This window comes from Leucoraja erinacea, chromosome 18, assembly GCF_028641065.1.
Source record: "Leucoraja erinacea ecotype New England chromosome 18, Leri_hhj_1, whole genome shotgun sequence".
Classification (NCBI taxonomy): domain Eukaryota; kingdom Metazoa; phylum Chordata; class Chondrichthyes; order Rajiformes; family Rajidae; genus Leucoraja; species Leucoraja erinaceus.
Window position 1 is genome coordinate 31,728,879 of NC_073394.1, and position 16,116 is coordinate 31,744,994.

A 16,116-nucleotide genomic window follows, 5' to 3' on the forward strand; every position below is an offset into this window, starting at 1 on the left:
TCATTTATCTAAGCTGAACTTTATTTGCCAATGATTTGCTCATTCTGCAAACTTCTTACAGCCTTTTGCGATTTATTCTAGTCTTCATTGTATTCCATACTTAGAAATGACACATGGCCCAGATTTTGTTAGCACTGGTAAAAGGATATAGCATTTGCCATTAACTTCAAACATAACCCCTTTCACAGAGAGTTGGAGGGTTAGGATACAAGCTACCCAATCAAGAATTCTATGGGAGGAAATAGAAAACACAAAGCAGGAAGTAATTCATATTTTAATGATTGTATCAGAAGTGAAAACGATTACTATGCTGGATTAAGGGTAAATCTTGCATTAGTTTCATTTGTGAGTGTCATTCTAATGAGAGTAGTTTTTTAATTGTTTTTCATAATCAGAGCAATTGTTTAGCAGCAATTTTGATATACATTGTATAACTCAGTTATTACTGACCAACAAGGCTCCAAACAGGAGGTATAAAAGCCTGAAATTCCACACCCCAGTTTCAGGAACAGTTATTTTCCTACAATTAATGAATGGGTTCTTGAACCGACTCACACCCCTAATCCTACCTGGACAACAGAACACTATGGATACCTTTACACTACCATGGTCATGGTGTTTTTATTGATTATGTTTTCACATGAAATAGGTTTTTTTTGCACAGCTTTCTTTTAGACATTTTATGTGTCATTTTATATGATTTGTTTTGTGTGTTTGTTTATGTGTCTGTGATGTTGCTGCAAGCAAGGTTTGTCATTGTACCTGTACTTCACCGTTATTGTACATATGACAATAAACTCAACTAGACTAACATTTTCATTAGTTTCTATATGGCAAGTACAGATGTAAGAAGTTGACATTCCTCTCAGATCACTCATTCTTATGTTGATTGCATCTGTGAAAACTGCTACAGCAGAGAGCATTTAGTCCATGTATAGACGCGAGATGTTGCTTTCAGCTTTCTACATTAATGACACCTAGTGCTGATAGCTTTGCATCATTGCCAGCATAAAATTCTGGGCCATTATATCAAAAAACATCATTGATTCTTAGTCCTTGACATTAATAATTTAATTTACTTTGTTGTAGACAGTGTTCATTTTATGTGGCTGACATGCTGCCAACCACAGAGAATACTGTACATACCTTCTGTCATACAGGGTAAAATGACAGCACATACATTGTGTGGCTCAGATTATAGGAAACATCAAGGAATTGACAACCCCAATACAATTAACAGACCTTGGGTGTGTAGTCAGTTTAGTCTTTGCAACTCTACCCAATGTTGAGGGAAGGAAGGAGGAAAATAAGGGGAAGTACATACTGTACATAATGCTTCTGCATTTTGAGCAGATCACACTTCAATCAATACAACCATTTGCCTTTTGAAAATGAAAGCTATAGTCTTCAAAAAAATAATCCTCATTAGGCTGCACATGGAAGGAAGCAGAGGATGATGGTGGAAGGTTGCTTTTCGGACTGGACGCCATTTCTGTTTGTCATCTATTTCAATGATTTGGATGAGAACGTTCATGGCATAGTTAGCAAGTTTGCAGATGACACAAAAGTGTGTGGTATTGTGCATCGTGAAGAAGATTGTCGGAAATTGCAGCATGATCTTGATCGGTCGGATCAAGAGAATAACACAGAGAAATGTGAGGTGTTTCGTTTTGGGAGCAATAACATGGGCAGAACCTACACAGTGAACTGTGAAGCTCTGGGGAGTGTGGTGGAGCAGAGGGATCTAGTACAGGGTAAACCTTTCATTGAAAGTAACATCTCAGGTTGATAGGGTGGTCAAAAAGGCTTTTGGCGCATTGGCCTTCATCAGTCAGAGCATTGAGCATGGAAGTTGTGAGATCATGTTGCAGTTGTATACGACATTGGTGAGGCCATATTTAGAGTGTTACTAAACCAAGTGCAGACCCGTTGGGTCTGATCCCCCAGCGGTGTGCGTGGTGAGCTGATGAAGCTGTTTTTGAAATGAAGTCCTCCCCCTGACATCACTGGAAGGTCGTGGAATATTCTGTTTCACTACACCGTTAGAGGGGGGGAATTGTGACGTCACTGGAAGCTGGTGTTTTAAAAGGTGGTTTTGTTTTGTTTTTTAAACTTTAATCATGAATAACCCGGGGGGATAGGGGGTGGGGGGCGCGAATAACTCATGGGGGGGCGGTGGTTGTGAATAACCAGGGGGAGGGGGCAGGGGTGTGAATAGCCCAAGGGAGGAGGGGACGGGGGGGTGTGGCACTCGGCAGCTTGAGAGCCCATTGAGATTATCATCACTGGAAGCTCCTGGAAAAAAGTCTGTCTGTGAGAAGCTGCAGTTACCATTGGAAGCGTCCCATTGTGATGTCATTGTGGCATTCGGCAGCTTGAGAGCCCATTGTGATTGGTGCACTGTGAGTAGCATTGTGACATCATCATTGGAAAATCCTGGAAAAAGGCTGTGTGTGAGAACTGATTTTTGCCTTTTTTTTTTTAAAACTTGAATTGTCAATAACGTGAAATATAGGATGAAATTTTAAGTGAACCTGATTACTGCGTGGATGGGGAAAATGTGAGTCAGAGTAGTTAAAAATGTAAGCGCTACCTCTCTGCGTTTTGACGAAAGTAGAAAAACACACACACACACACACACACACACACACACACACACACACACACACACACACACACACACACACACACACACACACACACACACACACACACACACACACACACACACACACACACACACACACACACACACACACACACAGATGAGACTTTTAACATATACTAGACCAAGTGCAGACCCGTTGGGTCTGTTTCCCCAACGCGCGTTTGGGGGGGGGCTGCGGTGTCACACTCGCACTAACCACCCCCCAAACACACAGGCGTATAGATGTTCAGTTTTGCACACCATGTTATATCAAAGATGTTATCAAGCTGAAAAGGGTGAAGAGAAGATTTACAAGGATATTGCCAGGACTCGAGGGCATGAGCTATAGAGAAAGGTTGAACAGTATTCCTTGGGGAGCAGGAGGATGAGGATTGATCTTATAGAGGTGTACAAAATCACGAGAGGAATAGATCAGGTAGATGCACAATCTTTTGCCCAGAGTAGGGGAATCAAGAACCGGAGGATATAGGTTTAAGATGAGGGGGGAAGGATTTAATAGGAACCTGAGTGATAACTTTTTCACGCAAAAAGTGGTAGGTGTATGGAACGAGCTGCTGGAGGAGGTAGCTAAGGCAGGTACTATCACAAGGTTTAAGAAACATTTAGACAGGTACATGAAAAGGACAGATTTAGAGGGATATGGGCCAAACACAGGCAGGTAGGACTAGTGTAGATGGACATGTTAGCCAGTGTGGGCAATTTGGGCTGATGGACTTGTTTCCACACTGTATGACTCTATGACTCTATAACTCAATGACATAGTACATAATTAAATCTATACATACATCTCTTACTTGCTAAACATTGTTTAAACTTTACTAGTGCCACTGTAAATATTATTTACACAGAATACTTGACAGTAGAGGTTGCAAGTATGTGGGATTTCCAGGTTACTGAAGACCTCTACATTGCAGGAGCTAAGAGACCCTTGAGTTAATATTCCCTGGTACTATCATGCATCTTCTGCTAGAACTGCATATGTATTGTCAGAATTAGAGGGACTACACAAATATGTGCACATTTTTGAAATATAAGATTGTTATTTCCCCGTAGCATAGGCTATCCTAGTTTGCAGTTTAATATTAATTTTGCTTGTGTTAGTGCTGCTACCTATTGCTCACCTGTTAGATTCTGGGAAAATTGCCTTTTGACCCTTGTTGTTTTCAAGGCCTTGTTCATGACTTCAAAGCCAACGTTAAAGCTAAATCAAGAGAAAAGAGATTGATATGTAAACTGGAAACTAGCTAAGTCCACAATACTGACAAACCCAAGGGGAAGTGAAAAGAAAGAATACTATCAGAGCATAACTCGGTAAAGCAATTCAAACTTATTGTCTGTAAGCTACTGTTTACATTCTGTGAAGTTATAATGTGTTATCTTTAGCGTACATTTGAATAAAATTATAATTCTGGCCAATGTGGGATCAATGAATAACAATTGTGTTCAAATGCAGTAATTGACATCATTCTAGAGGGCAATTGCTGAGGACATACTGTAATCAGTGTAAGAACAGAACATGTCTTCCTCCTTCGCCTCACCACAACCCTCCCATTTTGTTCTTCAATGATATCAAGACATAACAATAGTAAAACATTTCACCATGTAAACGTTCTCTGAGAGTTGACTTACTTTAGAAGAATGAACGTGTAGCAATATTATATACATAACGAAACACAAGGAATGTGGTCTTGAATACAATAACTGGCTAGTTTACTGCTTGAATCAACTGATATTGGGGTGAAAGTTCCATTTTCACACTGCAACCTGCAAGCAAGGATTTCCTTGGAGCAGCTTTTGAGATTGCTTAAGCAAAAATTAAGTACAGACCCAGTCTATGAACACACTTTAAAAAGGATGAACTAGCATAAACTATTTCCAAATAAAGCTTTAAAACCAGTTCTGCAATTGCAGGTTTGATTAAAAAAAAAATCAAATACATTTAAAAGGGTGAGCATCGATCATTTTACGTTTCCTAAGGATTGTAGATGAACTGCATACCAACTTGTTGGAATGTTCAATATGAAGGCCATTGCCAAAGAGTTGGAGGAAGTGGGTTGCAGTGTATATTTGCCAGCTGTGTAGAGTGATAACACCATCACAACCATGGCCATGGCTGACTCGACCTTTCCCTCGAGTCCATGTTGACTTTTATCAGAAGAAAGGCACTTTGCATGATTGTGCCCATTGGGCTGCACACAAAATGATTGAAGTCAGACATGCAGTGTTTAAGAAAGAACTGCAGATAATGGAAAAATCAAGAATAGACAAAAATGCTGGAGAATCTCAGCGGGTGAGGCAGCATCTATGGAGAGAAGGAATGTGGAGAGAAGGAGAGAATTTCTTCTTTCCATAGATGCTGCCTCACTCACAGTCAGACATGCAGGTGCCTGCACAAGTGTGGAATGCAGGTTTAATGACCTGGCATGATTTACTGTGCATATATATGAGAGAGTTATCTGACATCAGGGCATAAAACGTCTATCGATTCCTCAGTATCATCCTGTTTCCAGTGGGCAGCAGGCACATCTGAACATGTGTTAAAAGATACTTTAAAGAAGCAAGTGCTCCAAGGTAACTGGAGATGAACGATAAATCATCGTTTGACCAACTTCTTGATCAAATACCGTACCACCCCACGTGGCGTTGTATTATTCTAGCAGTTAATGAATGCATCACTGTCTTCCCACGTGATTGAATTGAAAAACTGGGAGGAGAAGCAGCTAAGCAGCAATTGAAGCAGAAGGCAATGTCTCGAGATAAAGAGAAGCAATTATGACTGAGTGAGGGAATCCTCCAACAGGACTTAGCATTATTTTCAGTGAATGGAATAAAACTGTAGCCTGAATTTATATTTAGTTCCATTAGAAATCATATTGGTAGTGTGCACATAGATCATGGACCCAGAGTGCAGAGAAGGTGAACCAGGATGTTGCCTGCAGTGGTAGACAAAAATGCTGGAGAAACTCAGTGGGTGAGGCAGCATCTATGGAGCAAAGGAAATCGGGTCGAAACTTTTCTTCAGACTGAATCTTATTATTATCTTTAATCAGACTGACTTTATCTGAACTAGTCTGAAGAAGGGTTTCGACCCGAAACGTTGCCTATTTCCTCCGTTCCATAGATTCTGCCTCACCCACTGAGTTTCTCCAGCACTTTTGTCTACCTTTGATTTTCCAGCATCTGCAGTTCTTTCTTAAACATGTTGTCTGCAAATGAATTTTTAAGTGATGAGAAACAAGATAGGCTGGGTTTGTTTTCTTGAACTGAGGAGGCTGAGGGAGCATCTACTAGAAGTAGGAAAAATGATGAGAGGTATAGATAGGATGGGAAAAAAAATATTTTTCCTTCACAGGGGTGTCCAAAACTAGAGGGCACAGGCTGAAGGTAAGGGGTAAGAGATTTAGAGGGAATCTGAGGAAGCATTTATTTCTAACTAAGAAGATGGATGGAATTTGGAATGCACTGCCTAATAGAGGTGGCAGGTACTTTCACAACATTTAGGAAATATTTAGGCAAGCATATACAGTACTTCACCAAGCATAGAAAGCTAGGGGCCAATTAAACACCTCTGACCAGCTGACTTTTTTTATCTGAACTCTGAACTGTCTGCCCTCTAGACTTTTTCTATCCATGTACCTATCTGAATGTCTTCTAAACATTGTAATTGTACCTGCTTCTGAAGCACCCTCTGTCAGTTCCATATTCCCATCACTCATATTTTATCCACTCTTTCCTTAAATCTATACCCTTTAATTTTAGACTCCACTATCCTGTGACCATCCACCTTATTTACATCCCTCATGATTTTTATAAATTTTCATGTTTCGTTTAACTTCCTAACTTCTCTACTCAATACCCTGACTGATGAAGGCCAATGTAACAAATGCCTTCTTTACCACCCTATCTATCTGTGATGCCACTTTCTGGGAACTATGCACCTGTCTTTCTAGATCCCTGTTCTCTACAACACTCCCCAGGGCCCTACCATTCACCTTGAAGGTCCTGTTCTTGTTTGACTTCCCAAAATGCAACACCTCAAACTTATCTGCATTAAACTCCATTCGCCATTCGTCATCTGTGACTAAAGATGATGCAAATATCTACCAGGACTCCTCCATCCCCCCCCCCCCCCAACCTTCCCACAATGTCTTTGGATACATTTGACTAGGGGATTTATCCACCTTAATATCTGTGGATAAGTGTGAAATGTGTTTACACAGCTCTTCCTCAAAGAGAGAAACAGTGGGGTATATTTGCACACATAAGAGAACACCAAATGTATAAAGCCATATGTAAGCACTCTGGTAGAGAATGACTTGTGTCAAAGTTAGATTAGACATGATCACCTGTAACTGTTATTCTGGGCAGAATTTACCAGAACTCCCAAAGTGACCAAGTGAATAGTTTCCCCATATGTCTCTGTCAGCACCACAAACTATTAATAAATCAGAAATAATAAACAACAATATTGATTTAATTTGTCAAGAGGAAGAGATATATCTCGCAGTGGAAATGAAACAGTCAGACTGACATTCTCAACCGGTTATCTTAAGTTTTATGTTTAACCACAACTGTTGTAACCACCATCCAATACAGAAAGCACTCATGAGAAGAAAGCACACAATTAGAAATGACAAATAAATAGTCCTTAATGCATTGTTAAGAAAAATTGGATAAAATGTCAAATTTTGTCAAAATGTCAAAATTAATGGATAAAATGTCAGGAGCCAAGGATATCAATGGAAGGATGTACAGATTTAATCAACACTTTTTTAGTAAGCAGCAGAATTAGTGAATGGTTAACATGAAGCCTTTGATAGAGAAACTTAATAAAATGTATCTTGGAATTATTTCCAAATAGCAATATTGGTTGAAAGGATGACTGATGAGATTGTAACCACCATAAATAATCAATGTATGTAACCCTTACAGCAGTGGATTGGCACTGTATCACAGGAGTGAATATAAACAGTTGCCAAATGAATTTTTATACAAAAACACGTTGTATAATTGACATTAGGTCCAGCAATCCAGCTTATAAACAACCCCTTTAATTTCACTCTAAGGGAAACAAGGATGCACAATACAGTGAGACTTATCAAATGGTCAATTGACAAAAAGTACAACTGTATAAAACTATTATATGCATTGTTTTGCAACTTGGTTCTTTCTGGAAATAAATACAATAATGGATATTTCTCGTGGTCTTTCTTCCTGACATCAGGAGATACAGATTGGCATCATTCCCCAGACAGTGACATTTTAGATTAATGCAGGGAACATGGATCACATTGCCCTCTTTGGTCATTCCCAGGGCAACCTGGTCTTCCCTGCACAACTGTGGATTGGGACACCTGCTGGTCAGATAATTACTTACCTTCATCCCTAGCCATTGCTACACTGCATATTCCCCAATTCTTCTGTACCCACACAATCTCCTGTCTAACCCATGAGCCCCTTCCCCAAACCTACAATCTTGTCCCAATCCTTCCCTCCGAATCTGCTGCTGGACCCTCATCCCATTTTCCCCATCAACATACTGCTGGTATCCGATCTCCCACTAGAATATTGTCTTCTCAATATCATTTGGCATCATTGTAGTGCCCATTTCATTCAGTTTCTTGAACACTTTCCAACTCCTACCCCTTCAGCCACCTTGATGTACCGTGGGTCCCCATCCTCCCCAAAACCCCAAGTATACATTATCAGACCTGATCTCAATATCCCTTCGATAGTGTGCCAGTCCCTGGAGCCCCATCATGCCAAAATCCGTAGCACTAATGTCTTGATTCCACCACCAGTTCCAACACTACCCTCACCCTCTCTAAAGACCACAAAATACTTGTCTCCAAATTCTGATGTAAGTTCATTGGCCTGAAATGTTAACTCTGCTTTGTACTCTAAAAACACTGGATTTAAAAAATTCCATACATTCTGACATCCTCTAATTCAACTGTTCAATAAAATTATCAGTTTAAAATTACAATTGATTTACCATTATATTTTGTTGGAGGAGAAATTACTAAACATCTATCAGTGCTGTATAAAGAAGTTTCCTAACTTTGTCCTTGAAATGTCTAGCAACTTAGCAACTTTTAGTATATGGAGAAAATTGTTTGTTTTTATGTGCTCCATCTATGATCATTATTTTCTTGAAAACCCTGATCAAATTGTGCTTGAACATTCTAAATTTCAGGAACGGCAACCTCAATTTCTGTAATCTGGGCAAATAATTTAATCCTTGAGTTAAGGCATCATTGCATTCCTATTAAAGCCAACACGTGTTCAGATGTTTCAGATAAGAACTGAGTGACCCGTGAGTTTCCTCTAAAATCGCCCCCCTTTCACCTTAAGCCTATGCCCTCCCCCCTGGAAAAAAGATTGTGATGGCTCACCTCAATCTTGTACACTTCAATAAGGCCATCCCTCAGCCTCCTTCGCTCCAAAGGAAATAGTCCCAAAGGACAACTTCTCGCAAGCCTAGGTAACATCCTGGTGAATCTCTTCTGCACCCTTTCTAAGTTAATGACATCTATAGTATTGCTAAAACTGTCATCTTGACCACTTTCAGTCTGCGTTGTAATTAAATTTGCACAAAAACGCTACCCTATATCGCTAGGATTGTTTTGACACCTTACTCACCGTTCTCCTCTGCCCGAAGCCATCGGTGAAATATGAGAAAAGTTATGAAGTTTAAAAAATAGTGAGATCAGCAGATTGGTCTTCTCGCCTGTTTGTCACCATGAAGGTAATGCCCCTTCCGGCACCCGCTGGAGAATAAAGCCCCGGAGGAAGGGCTGAGTAAACAAGCCTTGCTGATTGAGTCCGCAAGCCACTGTGTGGAGTCGGGAAAGCCGCTGTGTGGAGTCGAGAGGTGCTGTGTGGTGCCGCAGCCGATGGCCGCTGAGTGGTCCCTCCCCCCACACCCCCCCAACACCCCCCCCCACAGCCCTCTCCCCCATGCCCCGCCTTCCCTCTCTCCCTTCCCCCGCCCCACACACTTCCCTCCCCCCCACACCACCCCACACCCCCTTTACCCTCCCTCCTTCCCCCCCCTCCACTGCCCACCCACACCCTCCACACAACACCCCACACCACCCCCCCCCCCCCCACGCCACCCCCCCCCCCCCGACACCACCCCTCCCCCCACACCACCCTCCTCCCCCCACACCACCATTTCCTCCTACACCACCACCCCCCACCACCACCCCTCCCCCCCCCCACACCCACCCCCCCCCCCCCCCCCACACCCCCCCCCCCCCCCCACACCTCCTCCCCCCCCTCCACCCCCCCCCCACACCCCCCCCCCCCACACCACCCCCCCTCCCCCCCACACCACCCCTCCCCCCACACCCCCCCCCCCCCACACTACCACCCCCCTCCCCCACATCACCTCCCCTCCCCCACCAACCCCACACCAGTACTGCACACAGTGCTCCATGCAGTCATATACTTCTCCTCTAGCCTTCTTAGATCTAAAATAGATGACCTCCCATTTGCGTAAATTTAAATCCATTTGCCCCAGTTTTGGCAATTCTTTCACTCAGCTAATATCTCTTTGTTTAATGGTGAATGCCCATAAATTAACCTATCCTCATTCTGAAACATAACTGGTGTGCATTAGATAGGGACAATGAAACGAATAAGAGGAATGGGTATATGAATCTGAGTTGAAGTCATATAGCTGATAATGGAAGAGATATTGGGTAACATCATCAGTCATCTTCATTTAAAATGAAAAATTAACATCAATAATTAAAAACAATCCGAGCTCATTACATATTTATGCCGTATTATTGTGCATCATTTAATTTCTTTGATGTATGTCATTTTATAATAAAACAAAATAATATTTTCTATTTCCTATCTACACCACTCATTCATTTGTATTTATTGTTAACCGTGGCTCCTGCAATTTGCACTGTTTATAAATACTGTAGCATATTCTACACTTTACCCAAAACTTGTATTGTAGAAAAGCCATTGAACTGGACCACCTTAGAATATTTATAGAAATCCCCTGTAAATCTGCTTGTAATAAAAATAGGCAATAGAACAATGAAACCTTCATGGTAATGTGACAGGTCTGATTCACTGAAAACAACGGAAAATTAAATAAAATTGTTTGGATTGGTAAAGTGTTAATTTCTGTCTCCCACCCAAGATTCACAAATAGGACTGCCCTGATGGGGCCTCAGATTTTGCCTGCTGTTGTCCCACTGTAGTCATCTCCTCATATCTTCATTACATCTTGTTCCCCCTGTCCAGCCCTTTGCACCGACATCCTCGGCACCTTACATGCTTTCCACCTTTTCAACTTTCAATTTCCCCCCACTCTCCTGCTCTTTAATTCCTCAACAGGAAGGTCTTCAGGATCTCCATTTATTTCTAGAACATAGGTCCAACCAGTTCCCATTTACTAGCACTCTCCTCTGCCTGTTTCAATTTGTGTTTACCCTATAACAACTTTTGATACCTCATAGTTTTTACAAATCAAAGGCAGTCCATGCGCACTTACATGGCACCTCGTCACGCAAGCCTCTTTATTGGCTACATGGAGCATTCTTTGATCCAACCCTCTTCTGGCACCATCCCCAACTTTTTCTCTGCTCCATCCATGACACCATTGGTGTCTCCTCCAGCACTTGTGTGGAACTCATCAATTTCACCAACCTCACCTACTAACCTCCACCCTGCCCTCAAGTTCACAGCCTATTTACCCACCATGGATGGTAGGTATATGCAACGAGCTGCCAGAGGAAGTAGCTGAGGCAGGTACTATCACAACATTTAAAAGACAAGTGGACAGATACATGGATAGGACAGGTTTAGAAGGATAAAGGTCAAACACAGGCAGGTGGGATTAGTGTAGACGGCACATGTTGGTCGGCGTGGTCAAGTTGGGCCCGTTTCCACGTTATATAACTCTATGACCTCTCTCCCCATTCTCTATCTCTTTTCTCCATTACTATAAATAAACTGTCCACTAACATTTATTGCAAATCCACTGACTCTCGTAACTACCAAGGCTACATTTCTTCCCATCTTGTCTCTTGGAAGGACATCATCCCTTGCTCTCAGTTTCCCCGCTTCCACCATATCTGTTCTCAAGGATGTATCCTCCATTTCCCCTGTATCTGTTCTCACTTCACCTCTTCCCAGACATAATATATCACGTTCACTCCGCCAGCCTTTGCATCCGGCACACCATTCTTCAACCTTTCGGTCGGCTGCAACACGATCCCACCACTTGTCACATTTTCCCTTCACCAACCCTTCTGCTTCCCATAGAGACCACTCTCTCCATGACTCACTAGTTTTCTCATCTTTGCCCATCCCTCCCCCCCCCATGCCAGACGATTTTCCCTGCAGCCATAGGAGGTCCATCACCTGTCCCTACACCTGCTCCCTCACCTCAAAACAGCCCTTCCAGGTGAAATAAAGATTCACATGCAGCTCTCTAACTTTGTCTATTAGTACATAATAGGCAATTCCTTTGCCAAACATCTGAGTTCTGTTCACCAAGGCCACCAGGAGCTCCCACTGGCTAGCCATTTCAATTCCTCTCTCCATTCTCCCTTGTCTATCCTGGGCCTCCTCCATTGCAGGGTGAGGCTAAATGCAAACTAGGGGAATATGCTGGATTGGTAGTCTACACCCGATGCCATGAAACATCGCACCACTTGACCTCTGCCAGTCCCTCTATCCATCCCAGATCTTCCCATTCATAGCCCCCATCCCTCACTACACTACTCCCTCTTCCCCAGCTTCTTTCCCACTAAGCCATCTGCCCATCACCCACACATCTTGCAGCAAGACCCTTTCCCCCACTGTTCCCAATCACCCATCCCACCTCACTGATTTGACCCCATCAGACTTTCTTTCCCATCAGATTCCATCATCTGCAGCCCCTGATTACCCACATCAATCACGCCCAGCTCTGTGAATATATCAACCCTCTCTTCTCCCCACCTCACTCCATCCATCAATCTTGTTTATTTATTCATGTGTGTATATATTTATATAATAATAATAATAATACTAATAACTTTATTTGTTAAGCACCTTAAAAACAACCAAAGCTGACCAAAGTGCTGTACAGAAAAAAGAAAACAAGCAAGACATCATAAAACAGGCAGAACAACAGAACATACAGCTAACACGAGGCGCATAAATTACATACAAAAATCCAAACAATAAATTAAAAAACATAAAACACAAGTACAAACAACGCAGCAAAACCAAGCAAATAAAGTTAATAAACAATTCGACACCTCACTGGTCTACAAAGGCCATGGAGAATAGATATGTCTTCAGGAGTGATTTAAAAACAGCTAGAGAAGGGGCCTGTTTAACGTGCAGAGGCAATTCATTCCACAATCTCGGAGCCGACACAGCAAAGGCACGGTCCCCTCTGAGCTTCCGCTTAGTCTTTGGCTCAATCAGGAGCAGCTGATCATCTGACCTGAGAGAGCGGGAGGGCGAATAAGGGTGAAGAAGCTCAGATAGGTAGGACGGGGCAAGACCACTTAGGGATTTAAAAGTAAATAAAATAATTTTAAAACGAATCCTATACTGAATAGGCAGCCAGTGGAGAGAGGCCAAAAGGTGAGAAACATGATCATGCTTTCGTGTGCCTGTCAAGAGACGAACAGCTGCATTCTGTACCATCTGGAGACGGGCGATGGAGGACCGATATGGTATATGGACACACTGATCTGTTTTGTAGTCAATGCCTACTATGTTCTGTTGTGCTGAAGCAAAGCAAGAATTTCATTGTCCTATCAGGGACACATGACAATAAACTCTCTTGAATCTTGAATCTACCCCTCCCCACTTGGATCCACCTATTGTCCACCAGTGCTTGTCTCACCCACTCACCTCTTTAAGCAGGCTATCTCCCCTTCGGAGGAAGGGTCTCGACTTGAAATATCGACGGTCCAGTTCCCTTCATCGATGCTGACTAAATGTTCCTATGGCAGTCTGATTTTTTTCACTCAACTTTAGCACTATATATATAAAAAATAAAACATTGTTTTGAATATACTGAAGATAAATCTGAGTGCAATTAGTAGCATGTACGTTTGAGATTACATCATACATAATCACCATATTTTATAGGCAAAATTAAGGTCCAATTTATCACATTCCTCCAATTCTTTATATCTTACTTAAGGTGTAGTTTTTTTTGCAGTGTAAACTAAATGCCAGGCTACCTCATAAAGTAGTTAATAGGCATGGGGCCAGGATGGAGAACCATGTTATGGGCACTACAGCCAGATCCAAACTGCAGTGCCCTTGGTAGGTACAAAGCAGGATGTGCTCATCTCGCCTCAGGGGTGGAGAGGGAATATGTGGGCAGCTGTACCCAGCCACGATCAAACATTCACTATACTTGCAGCAGCATCGACAGCATGTCTCACCAGTTTCAGGATACATGTAGCACTTGAAGGACTTGGGGTATGAATGATAAAAATAAAAAGAGAGAGGGAATGAGATCATTGCACAACCGAGCAACAAACACCCTAATATTTAGAAGCACCATAAATAATCTGGAAAATCGATTTCAATGTAGCGGATATTAGAATATTAGGATTCCGTTGTCTGTGTGTAGATTGCGGGTTGTAAATTCATCCTGCACCAAGTTGTGAGCAGTTTGTGGTGAAGGGCAGCACAACTTAAGTTGATTAAAGGCTTCTGGATAACAATGGCATTCTACCTTCATATTGAGCAACATAGTCAATCCATTCTAATGGATATGGAAACAATGAGCTGGGAACAGTAGCGGTTAAAAACGGGTTAAATTCCCCATCTGGTGTTTAGTGAGCATTGGTTTAACTGCCATGGCACAGAAACAAAACATAAATGTTTCTCTTAGCAATTTAAGGAAATAGTAAAAAAAGATATTTAGGCCTTGAGATTACAGACTTGATACTAAAGGTTGAACATTTGGCACAGTTCTCTGTTACTCCCTCCACTATTTTGCTAGAGCTGACTCATCTATTTGAACTTACTTCATGCCTTGGTTACAATAGCAGGGAGTGGAATTTTAGACAAAGGACTTAGTACACCCATCACTGGTATTTACTGTAACTGCAAGGGTTTATTAGTCATCATTTTGGTGTGGGAATAATTTATCTTATCCAAGCCCACTTACTGCGAGAAAGCAAGTCTTCTCTCTGGCCTTTCACAGCCTTTTACATCCATCCCCAAAAGGACTGTGGGCACAATTTTCCCCAACTGCTTTAGATGGGTAATATTCGGTATTAATTTGAAATGCCAATTTAGAATAGTCTACCTAATGAAGGAAGTTGAATCTGGAAGCAGCCATCCATAGGATCATTAATTACTGGTTACCGTTTTCATTTTAATCTTGCGCTCATTAAGGAAACTATGTTGGTATTTTGGTGGCGTGCTTGAACTACATCGTCTTCATATAACAATAATTTGTGGCACAATGTGCAGCTGGTAGACCAGCTGGCTCACCACTCCAGTGACCTCCAGTTCAATCCTGACCTCTGGTGTTCTCTGTGTGGAGTTTTCATTTACTCCCTGTCACTCCAACGATTCTAGTAGTTCTATTCTACACTATAGGGCCAATTTACATAAGCCAATTAACCTACACACCTGCATGTCTTTGGAATGTGGGAGGAAAACAGCACCCAGAGAAAACCTACACCGTCACAGGGAGAATGTACGGACTCCATACTGACAGCACCCGTAGTCAGAATCAAACCGCCGGAGCGCTGTAAGGTGGCAACTACCACTGCGCCACTGTGCAAAGTGTGTGATGGGAATACAGGGAGAATAAAATGGGATTTATGTAGAATTAGTTTGAATGGGATGATGAACAAAAGGGTCCATCTCCTCTCTTTTGCTATTTAAATTGTAAATAAACAGTGTTGCTAAAAATTTCAGACATGGAGCATCCATCCTCCATTGGATATCCAATTCTAGTCCAGAAAATCCATGTAGATTGTCAGTAGGTTCCCTTGACATCCTGAAGTACAATGCTGTGCATATTCCACATTTTCAGTGGAAGTCACAGAGTTAAACAGCGTGGATAAAAGCCCTTCGGCCCAACTTGCCCACACAGACTAGCATGTCCCTTCTAAATTAGTCCTGCCATCCTGCGTTTGGCCCATGTCCATCTAAATATTTCCTAACCATGTACCTGTCTAAATGTTTCTTAAACATTGCAATAGTACCTGCCTCAACTGCTTCTTCCTGCAGCTCGTCCCTCATGCCCACTGCCCTTTATGTGAAAAGTGGCCCCTCAGATTCCTATTAAATCTTTTCTTCCTCACCTTAAACCTATGTCCTCTGGTTCTCCATTCCCTCACTATGGGCAAGATGGCCTGTACATCTACCCGATCTATTCCTCCATGTGAAAACATTCCTGTAGCTGGAACTATGACTTGTACAATGCAAATTAACTGCGATTGTTG